The 20,701-nt window shown below is 44.7% G+C and overlaps 1 long non-coding RNA gene across 6 annotated transcripts; it reads left to right on the forward strand.

The window, feature by feature from the left end:
• The first annotated feature begins 16,044 nt into the window (after positions 1-16,044).
• On the forward strand, positions 16,045-20,249 carry LOC125508357. 6 transcript variants are annotated; one of them, XR_007283387.1, is made up of 4 exons: positions 16,045-17,053; positions 17,141-17,194; positions 18,021-18,171; positions 18,261-20,249. It is a non-coding gene; the product is annotated as an uncharacterized LOC125508357 (long non-coding RNA). The 6 variants fall into 6 exon arrangements; XR_007283390.1 differs by lacking the exon at positions 17,141-17,194 and having other exon boundaries at positions 16,046-16,514; positions 16,585-17,053; XR_007283388.1 differs by lacking the exon at positions 17,141-17,194 and having other exon boundaries at positions 16,046-16,514; positions 16,602-17,053.
• Positions 20,250-20,701: the final 452 nt, after the last annotated feature.

Consider the following 20,701-nt stretch of genomic DNA (forward strand, 5'->3'; position numbering starts at 1 on the left):
GTTGGAGTAGGAGGGGCACCAGGGGGCCCACGAGGTAGGGGGCGCGCCCCCCACCCTCGTGGACAGGTGGTGGGCCCCTTGGCCTTCATCTTTTGCAGGTATTTTTTATATTTTCCAAAAAGTTGCTCCGTGAAGTTTCGGGTCATTCCGAGAACATTTGTTTCTGCACATAAATAATACCATGGTAATTCTGCTGAAAACAGCGTCGGTCCGGGTTAGTTCCATTCAAATCATGCAAGTTAGAGTCCAAAACAAGGGCAAAAGTGTTTGGAAAAGTAGATACGACGGAGACGTATCAACTCCCCCAAGCTTAAACCCTTGCTTCTCCTCAAGCAATTCAGTTGACAAACTGAAAGAATTAAAGAAAAACTTTTACAAACTCTGTTTGCTCTTGTTGTTGTTGTAAATATGTCAAGATAGCATTCAAGTTTTCAGCAAAGATGGTAACTAACCACATTTGCAATAATTCTCAGGTCTCATGATTACTCATATCAATAACATAATCAACTAGCAATCCATAATAATAAATCTCAGATGACAACACTTTCTCAAAAAATCATAATGTGATATAACAAGATGGTATCTCGCTAGCCCTTTCGGAGACCGCAAAACATAAATGCAGAGCACCTTTAAAGATCAAGGACTAACTAGACATTTTAATTCATGGTGAAAGAGATCCAATCATAGTCACACCCAATATAAATTAACAGTAATGAATGTAAATGACAACGGTGCTCTCCAACTGGTGCTTTTTAATAAGAGGGTGATGACTCAACATAAAAGTAAATAGATAGGCCCTTCGCATAGGGAAGCAGGGATTTGTAGAGGTGCCAGAGCTCGGTTTTGAAATAGAGGTGAATAATATTTTGAGCGGTATACTTTCATTGTCAACATAACAACCAAGAGATGGCGATATCTTCCATGCTACACAAATTTTTTTGACCTGGAAGACTGCAGGGCTTACACCCCACAGCATTTTATTGAAAGAAGAGAGATAACAATTACAAAATTCCTCAAGGGGAGGAACAAAGAAAAGGAAAAGCTAAACTAGAAAGGCTAAAGAAGACAAAGAAAAGAAAAGAAAAAAACATTACAATGTACAGCTAGGAGAGGAAGATGAGTTAAAAGATGGCCTTCAAGGAGGCAGGAAATCAATCCATTTTAGCAGAGCCTCCTTGTACTTGGTTTTGATTCGGTATGAAAGAAGAGTAATGTCATGAATGAATCCATTCCTCCACTGCCTAAAAGTTGATTTGACATGCCTAAAAGCCATGTCATTCCTAACTTTCCAAATATTCCACCATGCAAGAGAAACCACCTCTGAGAAAAAGGGCTTTTGAAACTCCTTCCTTGCATGTAATGCAATTTGCACCATATCATTACTATCCATCCAGGGGACTTGCAGATAGTTCCAGATTCTCATACTGAAGTTACATTGGAAGAACAGATGGTTCTTATCCTCAAGTACTCCATTCGGGCATAGGACACAATCAGGTCCATCATCAATCCTCCAATGGCGTCGTTGGATCATATCCTTGGTGTTAACTCTGTCCATAATGACCAGCCAGGCAAACATTTTTATTGTCATGGTACAGCAACTTTTCCAAACGCAGCTAAGAATAGGATTGGCCAGAACTGGCTGGTGGACAAAGTCATAGTATTTTTTGGCTGAGTACTCTGCCTTCTTCCCGTGCCTCCAAGCCCAGCATGCTACACACATTATAGGCAGTTCCCAAACAAAATGGTAAAGTTTATACTCCCCCTCCACCAACAAACATCAATCCATGCCTTGCTCGAAACAACGAGTGCCTCCAACATACATCAAGTCCCAGGGGGAGTTTTGTTTGCAATTATTTTGATTTAGTTTGCATAAAGCATGGGACTGGGCATCCCGGTGACCAGCCCTTTATCTCGTGAGTGAGGAGCGGAGCCCTCTCCTCTTGAGAATAACCCGCCTAACATGGAAGATACGGACAGCCCTAGTTGATACATGAGCTATTTGAGCATACAAAACAGGATGATTATTTGAAGGTTTAGAGTTTGGCACATACAAATTTACTTGGAACGGCAGGTAGATACCGCATATAGGAAGGTATAGTGGACTCATCTGGAACAACTTTGGGGTTTAAGGGATTTGGATGCACAAGCAGTATTCCCGCTTAGTACAGGTGAAGGCTAGCAAAAGACTGGGAAGCGGCCAACTAGAGAGCGACAACAGCCATGTACATGCATTAAGATTAATAAACATTGGATGCAAGCATGAGTAGGATATAATCCACCATGAACATAAATATCGTGAAGGCTATGTTGATTTATTTCAACTACATGCGTGAACATGTGCCAAGTCAAGTCACTTAAATCATTCAGAGGAGGATACCACCCTATCATACCACATCATAACCATTTTAATAGCATGTTGGCATGCAAGGTAAACCATTATAACTCATAGCTAATCAAGCATGGCACAGGTAACTATGATCTCTAATTGTCATTGAAACATGTTTATTCATAACAAGCTGAATCAAGAACGATGAACTCATCATATTTACAAAAACAAAAGAGGTCGAGTTCATACCAGCTTTTCTCATCTCAGTCAGTCCATCATATATCATCATAATTGCCTTTCACTTGCACGACCGAATGATGTGAATAATAATAAGAGTGCACGTGCATTGGACTAAGCTGGAATCTGCGAGCATTCAATAAACAGGAGAAGACAAGGCAATATGGGCTCTTGGTTAAATCAACAATAAAGCATATAAGAGCCACTTCAACAATTTAATCATGGTCTTCTCCTACTGACCCCCAAAGAAAAAGAAAAGAAATAAAACTATTTACACAGGAAAGCTCCCAACAGGCAAAAGAAGAACATGAAATATTTTTGGGTTTTCTTTTTAATTACTACTACAAGCATGGAATGTAAATTAATTAAAAGCTACAACTAATTTTTTTTGGTTTTTCTTAAGGTTTATTAAACACACAAGAAGAAAGCATAAAAAGGAAATTAAACTAGCATGAATGATACAATGAAAAAGTATGAGCACCGACATCTAGCAATGAGTGTGTGTGAACATAAATGTAATGTCGGTGGGAAATACGTACTCCCCCAAGCTTAGGCTTTTGGCCTAAGTTGGTCTATGGCCACGACTGGCCTGGCTGATATCCATAATAATAGTTGGGGTCGTACTGTGATGAGGAGGAAGAAGGCTCCGATTGCCACTGGCTGGCAATCATCTCCGGATCCCACTGATAGTTAGACTGTCGTGAAGGATCAAATTGTGGTTCCGGTTCTGGCTCCTCGGCTGGTGTAGGGTTCCGGTAGGCATGAATAGCCATCAACAGAACAAGGTACGTACCTGCAGTCAAATCAAACAAAGAAGGAGCAGGCAAGGTAATAGTCTCAGGATGATGTTTATTAAAGAACAATTGATATTTAAGCTCTCCTGCCCTATTCTTAATAATAAAATCATGTTCCACCATACTTTTATAATCTAGATAAACATGGGGCAACACTTTTTCTTCCTTCTCAGCATGCCTAATAGGTATGTTAAAATGTGCAGATAGGCGTGTAGCATATATGCCTCCAAAGATGGGGCCCTTTGTACGATTCAGACTTAACCATTTAGCAATAATACTGCCCATACTAAAAGTGTTATCACTGTATAAACCGTGGAGCAGAATAATTATATCAGGGATACTAAGGTTTCCACAGTTTCCGCGTCCAATTAAACAACGACTAGCAAATAATGCAAAGTAACGTAAAACAGGAAAATGTATGCTAGTGATTCGTGCATCGAAAACCTTCCTAGTTTCTCCTACAGTGATAGTATCAATAAACCCATCCACATCATCATGATGTGGTTCTTCTGTCTTGCCCCCAAAAGGGACTAAACAAATCCGACAGAAATCATAAAGTGACATCTCCTTATGCTCATCATATAAATGAAACTCCACCGTAGGTGGTGAGTTCCTAGAATGAAAAATGAAAGTTTTGCACAAAGATATTTGTGAGTAAGAGATACTGATTGGCGTTGGTCGTGGAGGAAAGCGGTGAGGCCTGCATTCTTAGCCAATTCATAAAAATCTTCATAAATCCCGGCTGCTCTCAAGAAATCATCGGAAGGCCATTCACACGCCCGAACCTTCGTGGTGCGAGGCATATTATACTTAGGCTTCGGCGCCTTTTCCTTCGAGCTTCGGCTCGATGAGCCCCTCAAAAGTCTCTTCATCATTTTCTAAAAAATTCTGAAATTTTTAGTAACTTCAAAATAAAAGTAAACCAAACTCAATAATATTGATAGCAACTACTCCTACAAGTGCCTAGGGCCTATATCATGCATCAAAACTACTTTTGACCATATAAATTTGACATGCAAGCTCAAGAACAGGGTCACCTAAGCAGCAAAAATTTGCAATGAATAAAGCACTAGAACAAAAACTAATTGGACCAATGGATGGGTCACATACCAAGGAACAATCTCCCCAAGCAGTTTTGTGAGAGGTGCTTTGAGCAAGGAGATTGAAAATGGCAGCAACATGAGCTAGAACTCATGCTTGAGCTGGATATTCGTGTTTGGGGAGGAAGAAGGAGTGTGTGGGTGAAAGGATAAGTGGAGGAGGGCCACCGTGGGCCCATGAGGCAGGGGGCGCGCCCAGGGGGTAGGCCGCGCCCTCCACCCTCGTGGGCAGGTGGTTGACCCCCCCTTGTTGTGTTCTCAGTGCCAAATATTCTCAAATATTCCAAAAAAATCATATTTAAATTTCAGGGCATTTGGAGAACTTTTATTTTCGGGGTATTTTTATATTGCACGGATAATCAGATAACAGACAGAAAAATACTATTTTTATTTTATTTAATATACATAACAGAAAGTAAAAGGAGGGTACAACAGGTTGTGCTTTCTAGTTTCATCCATCTCATGATCATCAAAAGGAATCCACTAACAAGGTTGATCAAGTCTTGTTAACGAACTCATTCCGAATAACATGGAACCGAAGAAATTTCGAATAACACTATGTTACCTCAACGGAGATATGCACATCCCCAATAATAAGAACATCATATTTCTTCTTGACAGTAGGAAGAGGAAATTCAAAACCTCCAAATATAATCGATGGAATTTTTCCAATAGAGTCGATACTATGAACTTGAGGTTGTTTCCTCGGAAAGTGTACTGTATGCTCATTACCATTAACATGAAAAGTGACATTGCCTTTAGTGCAATCAATAACAACCCCTGCAGTATTCAAAAAGGGTCTTCCAAGAATAATAGACATACTATCGTCCTCGGGAATATTAAGAATAACAAAGTCCGTTAAAATAGTAGCGTTTGCAACTACAACAGGCACATCCTCACAAATACCGACAGGTATAGCAGTTGATTTACCAGCCATTTGCAAAGATATTTCAGTAGGTGTCAACTTATTCAAATCAAGCCTACAATATAAAGAGAGAGGCATAACACTAACACCGGCTCCAAGATCACATAAAGCAGTTTTAACATAGTTTCTTTTAATGGAGCATGGTATAGTTGGTACACTGGGATCTCCAAGCTTCTTTGGTATTCCACCCTTAAAAGTATAATTAGCAAGCATGGTGGAAATTTCAGCTTCCGGTATCTTTCTTTTGTTAGTAACTATATCCTTCATATACTTAGCATAAGGATTCATTTTAAGCATATCGGTCAAACGCATACGCAAAAAGATAGGTCTAATCATTTCAGCAAAGCGCTCAAAATCCTCATCATCCTTTTTCTTGGATGGTTTGGGAGGAAAAGGCATGGGTTTCTGAACCCATGGTTCTCTTTCTTTACCGTGTTTCCTAGCAACAAAGTCTTTCTTATCATAACGTTGATTCTTTGATTGTGGGTTATCAAGATCAACAGCAGGTTCAATTTCTATATCATTATCATTACTAGGTTGAGCATCATCATGAACATTATCATTAACATTATTACTAGTTTCAGGTTCATTAACAGATTGTGTTTCAGCATCAGAAATAGAAATATCATTTGGATTCTCAAGTGTTTCAGTAATAGGTTCACTAGAAGCATGCAAAGTCCTATCGTTTTTCCTTTTCTTCCTTTTACAAGGACTATGTGCATCTATATTGTTTCTCTGAGAATCTTGCTCAATTCTCTTAGGATGTCCTTTAGGATACAAAGGTTCCTGAGTCATTTTACCACCTCTAGTCATAACTCTAACAGCATTATCATTATCCTTACTATTCAATTCATTAAGCAAATCATTCTGAGCTTTAAGTACTTGTTCTACTTGAGTGGTAACCATAGAAGCATGTTTACTAATAAGTTTAAGTTCACCTTTGACATTAGCCATACAATCACCCAAGTGTTCAAGCATATTTGAATTGTATTTCAATTGTCTACCAAAATAAGCATTAAAATCTTCTTGCTTAGCCATAAATTTATCAAACTCATCTAAGCATGGCTAGCAAATTTAGTAAATGGGATTTCAGCTTTATCATATCTATAGAGAGAATTTACCTTTACTACCTGTGTCGGGTTATCAAGACCATGAGTTTCTTCAATAGGTAGAGGATTAAGATCATATGTTTCTTCAACATGGTCGGTTATGTTAGTGAAGGAAATATGCCCTAGAGGAAATTATAAAGTTATTATTTATTTCCTTATATCATGATAAATGTTTATTATTCATGCTAGAATTGTATTAACCGGAAACATAATACATGTGTGAATACATAGACAAACAGAGTATCACTAGTATGCCTCTACTTGACTAGCTCATTAATCAAAGATGGTTATGTTTCCTAACCATGAACAATGAGTTGTTATTTGATTAACGGGATCACATCATTAAGTGAATGATCTGATTGACATGACCCATTCCATTAGCTTAGCACCCGATCGTTTAGTATGTTGCTATTGCTTTCTTCATGACTTATACATGTTCCTATGACTATGAGATTATGCAACTCCCGTTGCGGCAGGAACACTTTGTGGGTGCTACCAAACGTCACAACGTAACTGATTATGCAACTCCCCTGCCGTATGTGCTGCAGGCAACTCACAAGCGTCAACAGCGTGGGTGACGTGCTCTACCCTGAAACGTCTCACAACGTAACTGGAGGTACTCGCTAGTTTTCAAAAAATGGCTAGCTCGCGTGTATAAAGGAGCTCTACAAGGTGTCACCAAAGCTACATGTTGGGTGTATTAGAGCAGTATCACTTTTCCACGAGCATTCGGTAGGACTTTTGCGTTGCCACTCCGATTGTCGCGAGCATGGACTTCGAGGTCTCTGGGCCCTCTCCTAGTTTTCAAAATCCTAGGTAGACCTGGCAACTTCGCATTTAGAGCGCGTCTCGCAAACGCCTACTCACTAGCCATCGAGCGGGACTTGTGAGTATGCATGGTCTCCTCGCGGGATTGATGTATTATAGAACGGTAAAGAGACCTATGGCTCCGGTTACTCGCCTAAGTTTGCAAGGTAACGAATGTTGAACCTACGTGATTAGGTGATGAAGCCAAACCTCACACTCGGAATGAGCTTCAGGCTGCACGATCGAATCTTGGGCAAGTAAGATCCGATGACAAAGGGAACAGGGTCCACAAGTCACTCTAGTCGCTTATGTGTTCGACGTTCCCTTGAACCGAGTGCTGTGGATAAGAGACTCATACTCGTTAGGCAACATATAGTAGGGAGCAATATGGCATCCAATGGTTCAGTGCCAGCTTATTAGTTGTGTTATTCTGACGGAGACGTGTCGTCGTTCATGTCCTCGTACACTTGTTACTCGAAGTTTCTCGAGTCACGAACTCACCGTACTTCAGGTTTCTCGGAGATTGACAGTTATATTATGAGTTTATGGTTTGTGAATGAGCAAACCTCTAGCTTACGGGCGCGTAAGGCGTGATCTCGGAGTTCCCGATGACGATGCTGCCCTAAGGTGGTTACACACTGACGAAAGTGAGCTCCTCGAACCAGTGTCAGTGGCGTTAGAGAGTTGAAAAAAACCTACTTCGAGTTCGGGGAGCGACCTATAATAAGTTTGCAGTCTTCGTACATATCGCCTAAAGGTGGGTGTAACAGAGATGATCATTCTCCATGAGTGCTGCGTATTTTATGCGACGAAGTACATGTCTGCTTCCATCCCTATACTTTTTTTTCTCGCAAGAATGATGAGTGCAAGGTGGACTGCAATCCTCCTACATGGAGCTGCGCCACAGGGGCAATGGTGGCTCCCATCCCATCCAGTATAAACGCGGTGACGAGGGCGGGTAGTTACGGTGGAGAAGCCACAATGGGTCGAGCGCTTTGAGTGGGACTTTATGCTCTGCGGTAAGAGGAGGAGCGTAGAAGGATGCCAAGTGAGGGCTGCTAACACCGCCCGTCCGCGCTCTATGTCAAAAAATCTTGATACTCTGCGAGAAAGAGGAGTGGACGAGGCCTCGCGCACGTCATCCATCCTCATATCTTCTCCCACTACGAGCATATCTGTTCGCCATATCTCACTTACATTTATGCCTTCCCGCTTCCTATCTCGTGATCCTGCGACTCCTACAATAGACGGACTGTGGATGACGAGGTCTGTGGTAGTAAGGGAAGTCGCTACTCCCTACGTCGCAATCTCTAACGGTAAGCGTACCGCAGAGTACACCTCGTGGGCTCCATCCTCCTCTACTTCCGCCTCATCCTTTATAAATAGTGACGGACAGAAGGGGCTCAGATGGTCACGAAGTTTGAATTCCACGTCGATACTTAATTCCCTCTCAGCCTCAGAGTGTGCCGCTCCCGCCAGCTCCACTTAGACCTTCCAGTGACTGCTCCTCCATCCCGTGATTTATGTCTTATTGTAGCACGTGTTGCTTGAGGGCGGACAGAAGCCGCTTGCCAGGTGCGACTTGGCGTATAGTTCTTCACAAAGATTCATAACAGATGCTCATCAGTAATCACTATCGCCGAGTCATTGGACGATGTGAACGGAAAGCTTTCCCCACTGCAGAAGCTGTATTAATGTCGAGGCACACTGCCGGAAGAAGTTAAACCGAGAGGAGTCAGATATCTCAAAAGTCTTCAGTCCGAGTAAAGTAACGCGCGCGAGGCATGTGCTGAATGTCAGGCACTCCGAGAGGAGTTAAAGGTTACAATAAACCCCACTCGGGCCATGGACCTGCAGCCGGGCTAATATGTAATATAAGCTCGGCGTTTGCTTGATCGGTTCGCGACCATTGGAGACGAGTATCAAAGTTTGGTCAACGACCTGTCGCTACAAACTCGGCAGGAACGCGTCTTGCAGGTCGGGCCGTGGAGACGTACGACTACATCACGTACTCTGCAACGCCCGTCCGGTCGTAGGGTATCGTAGACACTCTCCCCTCTCGTTGCTATGCATCACCATGATCTTGCGTGTGCGTAGGAAATTTTTTTGAAATTACTACGTTCCCCAACAGTGGTATCAGAGCCTAGGTTTTATGTGTTGATGTTATATGCACGAGTAGAACACAAGTGAGTTGTGGGCGATATAAGTCATACTGCTTACCAGCATGTCATACTTTGGTTCGGCGGTATTGTTGGATGAAGCGGCCCGGACCGTACGCATACGCGAGACTTTCACGCGTGCTTTGGGTGGCTACGCGTTACGCGAGACCGGTTCTCCCGACGTGCTTTTGCACAAAGGTGGCTAGCGGGTGTCAGTTTCTCCAACTTTAGTTGAATCGAGTGTGGCTACGCCCGGTCCTTGTGAAGGTTAAAACAACACTAACTTGACAAAATACGTTGTGGTTTTGATGCGTAGGTAAGAACGGTTCTTGCTCAGCCCGTAGCAAGCCACGTAAAACTTGCAACAACAAAGTAGAGGACGTCTAACTTGTTTTTGCAGGGCATGTTGTGATGTGATATGGTCAAGACGTGATGAGATATAAGTTGTTGTATGAGATGATCATGTTTTGTTAAAGTTATCGGCAACTGGCAAAAGCCTTATGGTTGTCTCTTTATTGCATAAGATGCAAGCGCCAAATAATTGCTTTACTTTATCGCTATGCGATAGCAATAGTTGCAAGAGCAATAGTTGGCGAGACGACCATGTGACGACACATTGATATAGATCAAGATGATGGAGATCATGGTGTCATGCCGGTGATGATATAGATCATGACAGTACTTTGGAGATGGAGATCAAAGAAGCAAGATGATGATGGCCATATCATGTCACATATTTTGATTGCATATGATGTTTATCTTTTATACATCTTATTTTGCTTAGTTCAAGTAGCATTTATAAGATGATCTCTCACTAATTATCAAGGACAAGTGTTTCCCTGAGTATGCACCGTTGCGAAAGTTCTTCGTGCCGAGACACCACGTGATGATCGGTGTGATAGGCTCTACCTTCAAATACAACGGGTGCAAAATAGTTGCACATGCGGAATACTCAGGTTAAACTTGACGAGCCTAGCATATAACAGATATGGCCTCGGAACACGGAGACCGAAAGGTCGAGCGTGAATCATATAGTAGATATGATCAACATAGTGATGTTCACCGATTGAAACTACTCCATCTCACGTGAAGACTAGGAAGTCGTGCCTTTCTGTGTTGGCGACCTTGATCGCCGCTAGCTTCTCTTCTCGAGCCTCTCTGTAGTGGACCCTGACCAGCGACAGAGCCACGTCAGCACCATAACGGGCGGAGGACTTCTTCCATTCCTACACTCGGCTAGGGACCTCATTGAGTCGAGCCATCAGAGACTCGAGATCATTCTGAAGTGTTTCCCTTGGCCAGAGCGATGAGTCAATGCGTGAAACTGCCACCTTCAGACGGGCAAGGTAACTTGTAACACTGAAGACGCGGGATTCCAGTCAAAGCACATTCATAGCAGCCTCATCGCCGACTGGAGAAAGGACAGGGTCCAATCCCGTCTCGATCCGTCCAGTCTCCTCTTCAAAGTTTTGGCAGAATTCTGCAGTCAAGGAGTTAATGAGTCGACTGGCCAGGACTAATCTGCAAATAGTAAAACAGTCGGATAAAAGGGGATACCTTTGATCATAAGAAAGAGCCTTTTGGCGAGAGCCTTCAAATAAGCTTCCAGATCGTTCCTCCTATGCATCATGCTTTCTAGCTGGTCAGTTAGAGCCACCTTATCTTTTTTTCAGACGAGTCGCCTCTCGATTGGATTCGGTGAGAGACGACTTCAGCTTGTTGATTTCTTCCTGTAGCGCTCCGACTGAAGCCAGTTTCTGGTCAGCAAGGGCAGCCTTCTCTTGAGCCTCCTTCTGCGCAGCTGCAAGGTCCAAGTCTTTCTTCTCCAGGGCCAGCTTCATTTTCTCTACAAAATTCACATTTAGATCAAACAGAAGAATGAAAAGATAACTTGAGAGATGGTCAAGATAAGCAATCGACAGGCCGTTACCTTCCGTACCAGCGACTTCATCTTGAGCCTTCTTTAAATTCTGTTGAGCCAACTCCAGATCAAGGTTGAGTTGCCTCTGCTTTTCCTCAAACTTGGCAAATTTGGAGATAAGCGAACAAGATTTCTACAGTAAGTAAAAGACATATCGATCGACGAGATCAAAGATTATTTACTTCCGAGTGAATAAATCTTCAAGACCACTCAGACCCCAGCCGACTGCCAGCAGTCAACTGCGGTCTCGGGGACTACACCCAGTGGGTGCACTTGGTGTGCCCCCACTGGTTCAGATTCCACTCGGCTGGTCTGCCCAGACCGAGTGGTGCACTTGGCGTGCTCCCACTGGTTTGGATTTCACTCGGCTGGTCCGCCCAGACCGAATAAAAAAAGAGAGAGTGCTCAGACCCCAGCCGACTGCCAGCAGTCAACTGCAGTCTCGGGGACTACACCCAGTGGGTGCACTTGGCGTGCCCCCACTAGTTCAGATTCCACTCGGCTGGCCCGCCCAGATCGAGTGCACAAAATAGAAGAAAAGAGACGAAAAGTGCTCAGACCCCAGCCGACTGCCAGCAATCGACTGCGGTCTCAGGGACTACACCCAGTGGGTGCACTTAGCGTGCCCCCACTGGTTCAGATCCCATTCGACCAGACCGAGTGGAAGAGTGCAAATAATACAGATGACAAAACACCCAGTGGGTGTACAGATTCGAAGCAGACAATAAGAGATTGTGCGAAGGGAAATATTCAGGTAGCATATCCTACCAAGACAAGTTTAGTCAGAAGTCAAGTTCAGTCAGAAGTCAACTTACCTAGACATTGGCTCGAAGAGCCGCGCTGGCGTCATAAGCAACCTGACTATTGTCGTGCACCTCCTTCATCCGCTCCATCATTACACCAGCCTGACAGATAGCCTCCGCGGCGGCGTCCGACTGGCTTTCCGGAACATGATAGGTGGTGAAGACGGGTACAAACGGTCCAGACGCAGCAGCTTGGGGCTCCAAGGCATGAGGTTGGATGGCTGAAGAAAACACTGGTACAGTCGACGGTGCGGGGTGCTCACTCGACACTGGGACAACAAAGGTTACAAAGGCTCTACTCGCATCTTCGGGCCGTTGGACTGTTGGTTCTGTTGCTGGTTCCGACCGAGATATCCTGCCAGCTGTTGTTTTCTTGCTCTTCCTGGGCCTCAGTGGCACGTCCTTGTTGTCATCCGGAAGCTCAATGACATTGGGAGGGGCAGCAAAAAAGTCAGCCAACTCCAGATGAGTCACCAGAAGTTAATCGACCATACAATCAAGAACGAGATCACGAGGTTTATACCTGGATTGGAGGTGACCGCATCTTCCATGTCCTCATCTTCATACTGGCGAGTGGAAGTCCCAGAGGTAGTGGCACTACAAATTTCAGAGTTCAGTTGGTCATGTCTGACAAAATGAATCGACTCAAATCCAGATTCATACTAAAGCAAGAAATCAAGTCCAACTAATACCCGGAAGTAATGGGGATGGCCACTTTGATCTTCGGCAAGGCCTTTGGTGGTTTGGACGGCGTAGCTTTCGGTTGCTTCGACGCCTTTTCGGTTGGTGCTGGAGAAGACGTTCGAGGGCGCTTTGATGACTGCCCAGTCTGTGCGGTCGCCTTGCCGCGGGCACTTGCTGGATCGTGAGAAAGATTGGATCGTTTCTCCCTACGAGGAGGAGAGTCGACCTCTTCTTCATCACTCGGGTCGTCGCTGTCCTCGTCTTCCTTGTCGTCAGAGCGCCACTCGCCGCTCTCACCTCCACTCGCTTCTCCCTCTGGGTCCTGCTCCTGCTCCTCGTTGGGCATCGAGTACATCTCAGTCAGGGCCTAGAAGACAACAAACAAGACAAGAGACAGTCGGGTGACAGCAGACAACAACTTGATAAATCAAGAAAACACTCGACCATGTGGAGTCATACCTTGCCAGTCTCGTATGAGTTGTTGAGTGGAGGAATCCTCCGGGATCCCCTGGGGTTGTCTTTGTTGCCAGTGATACTCTTCAGCCTCCCTTCCAACATAGCATCATCGACCTCCTCTGGATGGATCCGAGTGGTGTCGTCGATGCCCGAATACATCCACATCGGATGGTCACGGGCTTGAAGTGGTTGGATGCGTCGCCTGAGGAAGACCTCCAACAGATCCATACCGGTTACACCATCACGAACAAGTTGAACTACTCGCTCGACTAGCACCTTCACTTGCACCTTCTCCTCTGGGATCACTTTCAAAGCAGAGGGCTTCTCCACTCGGGCCATGGAAAAGGGGGGAAGTCCAGTCGACTGACCTGGAGTCGGCTGGTCCTTGCAGTAGAACCAGGTCGACTGCCACCCTCGAACCAACTCAGGAAGGATCATGGTTGGGAAAGTACTCTTACTCCTCATTTGGATCCCAAGACCCCCGCACGTCTGAATCACTTGCGTTCTCTCGTCACTCGGGTTGGCCTTCTTGACCGACTGAGAACGGCAGGTGAATATGTGCTTGAAGAGCCCCCGGTGTGGCCTACAGCCCAGGAAGCTCTCGCACATGGACACAAAAGCAGCAAGATACACGATGGTGTTCGGGGTGAAGTGGTGGAGTTGCGCCCCGAAGAAGTTCAAGAAACCTCGAAAGAAAGGGTGGGGAGGCAAGGAAAACCCGCGGTCGACGTGAGTAGCGAGGAGGACGCGCTCACCCTCCTGTGGCTGCGGCTCGGTCTCGTTCCCCGGCAGTCGCGCCGATTCGTGGGGAATCAATCCCCCCTCGACCAGGTTGTCGATGTCGTCCTGGCGGATCATCGAGCGAATCCAGTCGCCCTGGATCCAGCCCGGCGGCAAGCCGACCTCGAAGAAGATCCACCCCGACCGGACTTCTTCCCCTTCGCCTTCGCCGTCGCCTTCTTCGCACGCTCCAACACCACCATCTTCTCCTTCCCCATGGCAGCGGATCGAGTTCGAACGGAGCGACGACGCTGAGAACGAAGGCAGTTGCGATGGAGAAAACAGAGGAGGAAGGGGAAGAATGGGAACACACTATGCGAAAAACCCCGTCCGACGCCTTATATGAAATCATTTCCGAGTGGCTGACTCGTGGCCCCAGGCGATCCGATCAAATCCCGCAACAGTCACGCACGCGCGATATGTGGCGAAAAAGGTGGCGCGGTGATCGAGGCGGCATGCCTAATCCGTCCCGATTACTGCGGCCTCCTCCGCCTGGCGTGCTTCTCAAAATTCGAATCCCACGAAATCCGCAGATAGCAGAACAACCCGTCAGACGGAGGATTTTTCCCATATCAACACTCGAAGCTTAACAATGAAAGTTCACTTGACAAAACCAAGAATGGATCAAGGCGACTGAACAAGCAGTTGAAGTCATCATGGATGTTCATTCGACCTCTAGACAAGACATTTCCAAAGCGCAAAAGCTGAATCGAAGAGGTTATCAACTCCTTCACTCGAACCCTGAACCATTCGGGGGCTAATAATGAAGATATGTACCTAGGGTAGGGTCATAGGCCTGACCTAGACACCCTCCCCTAGGACGTCACCTTAAAACCAGAAGTATTCAAAGAGGAGTCATTATCCACTCGACCATGAGGACTTCCACTCGGAAGACTTGAAGTCACTCGACCGCAGAGACTGTCACTCGACCACCAGAAGGTCTAAGGTCGCTCCAGACCACAACGGTCGGACATCACCTCATAGCTTTAATGGTCATTATGTCTCTTTATTTACTAGCGTTACCAGTAACGTCTTCCCTTTAATGTACCTTAAACCCTTTGTAACGTGGGCCGACTGGGGTCCTGGCGCACTCTATATAAGCCACCCCCTCCAAAGGCACATGGGTTCGCATCTTTTGTAAACTCTCACACACATATAATCCAGTCGACCGCCTCAGGGAACCGAGACGTAGGGCTATTACTTCTTCCGAGAAGGGCCCGAACTCGTAAAACTCGTGTGTACAACTACTCCATAGCTAGGATCTTGCCTCCTCATACCTACCCCCCATTCTACTGTCAATCTTTGAACCACGACATTTACCTCTCGACCATTTCGAGACTCCTCGTCACGTCCGTGATCTCATCTGGGACTTCGAACAACTTTGTTCATCAAATCACATAACTCATAATACAAATCATCATCGAACGTTAAGCGTGCGGACCCTACAGGTTCAGAACTATGTAGATATGACCGAGACACATCTCCGGTCAATAACCAATAGCGGAACCTGGATGCTAATATTGGCTCCTACATATTCTACGAAGATCTTTATCGGTCAAACCGCATAACAACATACGTTATTCCCTTTGTCATCGGTATGTTACTTGCCCGAGATTCGATCGTCGGTATCATCATGCCTAGTTCAATCTTGTTACCGGCAAGTCTCTTTACTCGTTCCGTAATGCATCATTCTGTAACTAAATCATTAGTCACATTGCTTGCAAGGCTCATAGTGATGTGCATTACCGAGAGGGCCCAGAGATACCTCTCCGATACGCGGAGTGACAAATCCTAATCTCGATCTATGCCAACTCAACAAACACTATCAGAGACACCTGTACAGATCTCTACTCCTAATGGAGCAGTTCGTACGTAGTTCATTCATTGTCCTCCCTCGCCTCCCCATCGATCGGAACTCCCTCGCCTCACCCCACCTGATTTTTATTCCCGTGGGAGCCGGTAGAAAAAACAAAAAAAACTGCGTGACAAAACCTAATCCTTCCCACGATCACACCCCACCCATTTATCCTCTGCCGCCGTTCCCCACGGACGCCATGGCTGTCGCAGCCTCCCGATCTGCGACGCCGCCTACCACAGTCTCCACTCGCGCTGCGATGTCCGCGGTCTCCACTCAGATCAATCCGCCGTTGACCCCGTATCCTCCCTCCCGATGGGATCCGGCCTCCACCACTGTCCACGGGGCAACCGGATGTCGGGATCCACCACTCCTCGGCCGCCGATTAGCCTCCATGACCGCGCCTCGCCAATGCTTGCTTCCCCGCATCCTGCCCTTCATCGATATGGACTCATGCTCCTCGACCCCATAGTGCCGTGCTGGACGCGTGCTCCACAGCTGCACATCCCCTCCTCGTCGAGCCCTGGCGCAGACGCGTGGGTGTTGCTGTTCTGGTTGGTAATCGTCGTTCAGTGAACATTGTATTTCCGATGTTTTTCACTACTCAGCTTTTCTTTTTCACTGTCAGATGTCCTACCTGTGCAGGCATGAACACACCTATCAGATGTCCTACTCCTACCTGTGTAGGCACGAACACATGTATATGAATGATTAATGGCTGCTGCCTTGAACCATTAGCACATTAGTGTTGCCTGCGTTGATCAAACGTTTGCCCTGTATAGCCTGCTCATCATCGACGGCGGCGGCAAGATAAGCAGGCTCGAGATAATCGCGCTGCTCCACTCGCTCGGGGTCTGTGCGCACGGGACGAGATCAGCTTGGTGATGGTAAATGCACCGTCAAGTTCGACGGGGTCGCCCTCTCCTTCGCAGCTTCTCCTCTAACCTTGTCCCTCCTCCATCTCCGTCGACCACTAGCAGGTCGCCGAGGCCTTCCACGCATTTGACCAAGACAACAGCGGATACATCTGAACTGCCCAGCTCGTGTGCTCCATGATGGCATTACAAGTGGCTGGAGGAATGGTGTATGCTCACAAGGTGCGTGATCCTTCTATCAAATTCTGGCTATATGTGCATGGCCTCATTGGTACTAATTTAGCTATACTTGGGTTTCTATACGCCAAGTTGTTTCACCCAGACAAGAATCCCACAAAACTTAATGTGGTCTGGAAGTTTCAGGTACTTCATTCTCCTCTGCTATATTGCGTCGTGTGCTCCACGCCTGTGCCTTCTGATTCAGGAGTGCCCAGTGACAAAATGTGTTATATTTGTAGAGTCGATGCTGTTTAAAAATGGTTTCCACGCAATGGTTTCCAGTTATGTGAAACCAAGCCACTGATTCCACGCATTTGACCAAGACAACAGCGGATACATCTGAACTGCCCAGCTCGTGTGCTCCATGATGGCATTACAAGTGGCTGGAGGAATGGTGTATGCTCACAAGGTGCGTGATCCTTCTATCAAATTCTGGCTATATGTGCATGGCCTCATTGGTACTAATTTAGCTATACTTGGGTTTCTATACGCCAAGTTGTTTCACCCAGACAAGAATCCCACAAAACTTAATGTGGTGTGGAAGTTTCAGGTACTTCATTCTCCTCTGCTATATTGCGTCGTGTGCTCCACGCCTGTGCCTTCTGATTCAGGAGTGCCCAGTGACAAAATGTGTTATATTTGTAGAGTCGATGCTGTTTAAAAATGGTTTCCACGCAATGGTTTCCAGTTATGTGAAACCAAGCCACTGATGGAGCTACAGAGGAAGTTCAGGGGGGCAAATGATAAAACATCTAGACTTGAGGGGGGCAAATACTAGATTTATACTTATCTACACCCTCTAAAAGTATTTAAGTGTGAATACTATATTTTGTTATAACACACAGGAAACCCAAGGTTTGAGGCCAGAGATTTACCTTGGATGTTGCATGTGCATTACTTACTTTAGCTAATCGTCCTACCGTCGGGCTTTTAGTTGAAATTCACTTTATTTCTTGTAATGACATTTCAGGGATAATACGATCGACCCAATAGTTAGCTTTGGGATGCTTTTTGGGGTCGACTCATGAAGATGATGGCTAGCTTGCACCAACATTTGTAGCTTCTGTATAAATGATTCAGATAGTCTACAAGTAAGGGAAATGATTATAGGGAATAAATAGGTACGCTGCTTCCATAGTACCCAGTTATTGCATTGTGAGCAAACTTGCTTGTGCGCCATGCCAACAATGACATGTGGATGAACATGCAGCTCAACGACGGCGATTCAAGCACCGATGCGGGTGACCTAGCCATTTGACGCCACCGACTCGACCTACGCAAGCGGCATCACGGAGGGCATGGAGCTCCTGGCCTCCCAAGGACGCCGCCGGGCTCGTCTCGTTAGCCCGCCATGGTTGCAATATAGAAACCCTTAATGACACGTGTCCCTTTTTCCCTCCGCGTTGCTTCTGTGTATCAAAACCCTAGAAAACTCCTCTCCAAACACGCGATCGATTCCGTTCATATACATCTGATGGTTTAACAAAGATGCAACAAATTTCATTTTGTAGTTTTGCCTGTGGAGGTGATTGTCATTGAAAAGCATACTTTTTTGAATGGATGTTACTTGCCAACTCGGATGCCTCTTTATATTTTTAAAATTGTTCGTAAACCATGGGTGCGACTTCATTGTTTGCAAAACATGGATTAGACTTATTTCGGCATTGGTAGTGTGGAAATTGACATGGGATGCACTATACTGTTGCTTGTTCTTTGGCCAATCCTAAACATAATTCTCTATTTTTTATGTGTCTCTATGTTGAACTCGTACGGGGTTTCTTAGTATGTAGGGATAATAATATGCAAATTCAGTGATACATACGCAGAATGTTTGTTTGTTCTCTTTAAGTAATTATACAGATCAACAATATTAAATATTAGATGACACATTGGCCACATCATCCAGTAAAAGTGTTAACCCTAATAAATCAAGGACGGATGCTGATTCTAGACATTGGTAGAAGCTAATAAGTTACATCCTTGAGTAATACAAGAGAATTAATATTTCGATGTAGGTAAACCTATCCAGCACGGTACACAAGCTCTTGTTAGTTGCACTATATTAGAATTTTAACTTCCCAGATTCGATTTTTTTGTACCGAAGCTAAACCTATCCAGCGTGTTTGACCTGAAGGAACTGACATGGTTGTCAAAAAGACTAGAGGTAAATTGCTTGGTACTTACACTGTTATGTTACTGCTATTAGTCATTGCATGTGAAAAAATGTAATGAATAGACCCTTATGTTTCAAGGTATGTATTTACTGATATTTTTTTAGTACTTTCTTGCGAGCGTGTAGTTTTAAAAAGAACAACACAAAGAACACATAATTCATGACACAACTTTGGATATCAGTATAAAAGGTTTTGCCGTGGAGTTTTATGCGCCATACTTTTGCGGCTTTTATTGTGTCCTTTGTTATATTCTTTTTTATTAGAACTAAAAGTTAGCATGCCGGAAATGTGGGTTTAAGCCCTGGCCGTCTTCAGTTGACAAAATTACCCTACTTTTTGTATCACATTTGGAGGATCTGTCATTTTGAGAAAGTCATTATCTCAACTGCAACCAGGCAGTTTGGCCAAAGATGTAGGATGATCTAGTTCTTTTGGACTCCAATTTTTTGGATTGGTACTTTTGAATTTCTTTCGTAAACGAATGTGGAGAATGGGAGAGGATCTGCAGTTATAAAAATTTGTGCATGGAGTTTTTTTAAGATCCTATTGTTGTTTGTCTTTTTCCACTGTAACTGTTCACTAATTATGAAATGATTTTTCTTTCTTTTGGATTGATTGGACTGTCCGACAAGTGGATTCGTGGGACTATCTGAGAAGATGAAACAACTAACAGTTGTTTTACAACAGGACAATTGCTCCTGAGAGGTGGAACACTTGGATGGTGGGTACATTAAAGCAGATCAAGTCTCTGAGGCCCTCATGATGACATGGAGCAATCTTAAAGGAGAGTCTACGATATGAAGTTTGGTCTTAAAAGGAGAGTCTACGATATGAAGTTTGTGTTTGAGTCAAATACTATTGGGCAGATAGGTCTCCTTATGTTGACAACACTGAAATGGAGAATGCAGGTCATGTTGTCATCCTCTTTGGATAAATTTGGTTATGGAACCCCTTGAGGTCAAACACTAAGCTTGCGGTGTGCTGAGAACAAAATGTTGCCATTATCAAATGTTCCATTAACATTATCTATCATATTTAATTATTTGTACGTTGTTGCCCGTAGCAACGCACGGGCACTCTACTAGTATTTATAATCACCCAGTTACATTGTGATGTTTGATAGCACACAAGGTGTTCCTTCGGTATTCGGGAGTTGCATAATCTCATAGTTAGAGGAACATGTATAAGTCATGAAGTAAGCAATAGCAATAAAACTAAACGATCATTATGATAAGCTAACGGATGGGTCTTGTCCATCACATCATTCTTTAATGATCTGATCCCGTTCATCAAATGACAACACATGTCCATGGTCAGGAAACTTCACCATCTTTGATTAACAAGCTGGTCAAGTAGAGGCATACTAGGGACACTCTGTTTGTCTATGTATTCACACATGTACTAAGTTTCCGGTTAATACAATTCTAGCATGAATAACAAACATTTATCATGATATAAGGAAATATAAATAACAACT

Source organism: Triticum urartu, chromosome 5, assembly GCF_003073215.2.
Source record: "Triticum urartu cultivar G1812 chromosome 5, Tu2.1, whole genome shotgun sequence".
In the NCBI taxonomy this organism is placed as follows: Eukaryota; Viridiplantae; Streptophyta; class Magnoliopsida; order Poales; family Poaceae; genus Triticum; species Triticum urartu.